The sequence below is a fragment of the Penaeus japonicus genome, unplaced genomic scaffold, assembly GCF_977035675.1.
Source record: "Penaeus japonicus unplaced genomic scaffold, GWHDUDI00000001_assembly GWHDUDI00000015, whole genome shotgun sequence".
In the NCBI taxonomy this organism is placed as follows: Eukaryota; Metazoa; Arthropoda; class Malacostraca; order Decapoda; family Penaeidae; genus Penaeus; species Penaeus japonicus.
This window is the reverse complement of record NW_028234417.1, coordinates 37,948,225-37,950,724: the sequence shown is the minus strand read 5'-3', so window position 1 is coordinate 37,950,724 and position 2,500 is coordinate 37,948,225. Positions and strand designations below refer to the sequence as shown.

The following is a 2,500-nucleotide window of genomic DNA, read 5'->3' as shown; positions in this document are numbered from 1 at the left end:
GTGAAAATCCTTAACCAAAGGAACTACCAAATCTCCATCCTGTCTCTCCTTATTCCTTCATCCTCAAAGGACTCCTCCGTCTCCTTCGCCTTCTTCAGGAGATGAGGACCTTCGGACTGAGAGCGCCTAGGACCCGATGCCACGATGCCCAAGAGCTGTGGAAGCGCCCTTTGGGATATCCTGCGGATACATCCTTCGGAGGCGTGTGACCGGGAATCCTGTGAGAGGAAAAAGGGATTTCTTAGGGAGCGTTTGTGACTCGGAGGAGAGAAGTTTGAGTTGGTTTGTTGATTCCCAAAAGAAGTCTGTTCGCTTGTGATTTTGTTTTGTTGTTTGCTTGTCAGTTCGTTGTGTTTTTCTTCTGTTTTTTTTTTTTTTGGTCTTTGTTTTTGGAAGAACACGAGACAGATGAAGAGAGAGAATTGAAAAGGTGAGAGATCAAGTGAAATAGATTGCCAGGAAGAAAAGCAGAAGGAAATTAAGATGACTTCGGAAAACTCAGACACTGAAGAGGATGAATGAGTGAGTGAAGAAGAAAATAAAGAAAGATAGAAATCACAAGAAATAAAGAAAGAAGCAGAAAAGAAAAAAATGAATAAGTACTAACAATAAGAAGATCGAATCGATCACAAAAGAACCAAACCCAAAAATACCCAAAAAATACCCATTTCAAAAGACCCCCAAAACTCAAAACCCAACGACCAAAGAGACCCCCCCAAAAAAAGAAAAAAAGACCCCAACCAAACAGACCACGACCCAAAAAAGGCGTGAGTGAGTGAAAGAAAGAAAGAGAAAGAGAGAGAGAGAGAGAGAGAGAGAGAAGCGAAAATCCAGAAGCAAGCCAGCATGGTCCGTGTGTTTCCACCCAACAACCTGCTTCCTCGCCGTGCTTCTCCTGCTGTGCGTCTCCTGCTTCTGCTTCTGCTCCTGCTTACGCCATGGGACCTCAGCCACCTCGCCGCCGCTGTTGGTGAGTAAGAGGGATTCTGTTGAGGAAGAGGGATGGCGTTGAGGAAGAGGGATGGCGTTGAGGAAGAGGGATTGTGTTGAGGAAGAGGGATGGTGTTGAGGAAGAGGGACTGTGTTGAGTAAGAGGGATTGTGTTGAGGAAGAGGGACTGTGTTGAGTAAGAGGGATTGTGTTGAGGAAGAGGGATTGTGTTGAGGAAGAGGGATGGTGTTGAGGAAGAGGGACTGTGTTGAGTAAGAGGGATTGTGTTGAGGAAGAGGGATGGTGTTGAGGAAGAGGGACTGTGTTGAGTAAGAGGGATTGTGTTGAGGAAGAGGGACTGTGTTGAGTAAGAGGGATTGTGTTGAGGAAGAGGGATTGTGTTGAGGAAGAGGAAGAGGGATTGTGTTGAGGAAGAGGGATGGTGTTGAGGAAGAGGGATTGTGTTGAGGAAGAGGGATTGTGTTGAGGAAGAGGGATTGTGTTGAGGAAGAGGGATTGTGTTGAGGAAGAGGGACTGTGTTGAGTAAGAGGGATTGTGTTGAGGAAGAGGGATTGTGTTGAGTAAGAGGGATTGTGTTGAGGAAGAGGGACTGTGTTGAGGAAGAGGGATTGTGTTGAGGAAGAGGGATTGTGTTGAGGAAGAGGGATTGTGTTGAGGAAGAGGGATTGTGTTGAGGAAGAGGGATTGTGTTGAGGAAGAGGGATTGTGTTGAGGAAGAGGGATTGTGTTGAGTAAGAGGGATTGTGTTGAGGAAGAGGGACTGTGTTGAGGAAGAGGGATTGTGTTGAGGAAGAGGGATTGTGTTGAGGAAGAGGGATTGTGTTGAGGAAGAGGGATTGTGTTGAGGAAGAGGGATTGTGTTGAGGAAGAGGGATTGTGTTGAGGAAGAGGGATTGTGTTGAGGAAGAGGGACGGTGTTGAGGAAGAGGGATGGTGTTGAGGAAGAGGGATTGTGTTGAGGAAGAGGGACGGTGTTGAGGAAGAGGGATTGTGTTGAGGAAGAGGGATTGTGTTGAGGAAGAGGGATTGTGTTGAGGAAGAGGGATTGTGTTGAGGAAGAGGAAGAGGGATTGTGTTGAGGAAGAGGGATTGTGTTGAGGAAGAGGAAGAGGGATTGTGGTGAGGAAGAGGGACTGTGTTGAGGAAGAGGGATTGTGTTGAGGAAGAGGAAGAGGGATTGTGTTGAGGAAGAGGGATTGTGTTGAGGAAGAGGAAGAGGGATTGTGGTGAGGAAGAGGGACTGTGTTGAGGAAGAGGGATTGTGTTGAGGAAGAGGGATTGTGTTGAGGGAGAGGGATTGTGTTGAGGAAGAGGGATTGTGTTGAGGAAGAGGAAGAGGGATTGTGTTGAGGAAGAGGGATTGTGTTGAGGAAGAGGAAGAGGGATTGTGTTGAGGAAGAGGGATTGTGTTGAGGAAGAGGAAGAGGGATTGTGTTGAGGAAGAGGGATTGTGTTGAGGAAGAGGAAGAGGGATTGTGTTGAGGAAGAGGGATTGTGTTGAGGAAGAGGGATTGTGTTGAGGAAGAGGGATTGTGTTGAGGAAGAGGA

At 47.0% G+C, this 2,500-nt stretch overlaps 2 protein-coding genes across 2 annotated transcripts in view; one reads left to right on the top strand and one right to left on the bottom strand.

Moving 5' to 3' along the window:
• Window positions 1-2,500, bottom strand: part of LOC147470450 (uncharacterized) — an 18,742-nt gene that overhangs the window by 14,311 nt on the left and 1,931 nt on the right. The gene's annotated exons all lie outside the window — the stretch shown is intronic.
• The window catches only part of LOC122248893 (protein sax-3), a gene marked incomplete in the record, with an annotated part of 157,670 nt that continues 155,861 nt past the window's right edge, over window positions 692-2,500 (top strand). Inside the window, 1 exon segment of the mRNA XM_086544934.1 lies at window positions 692-791.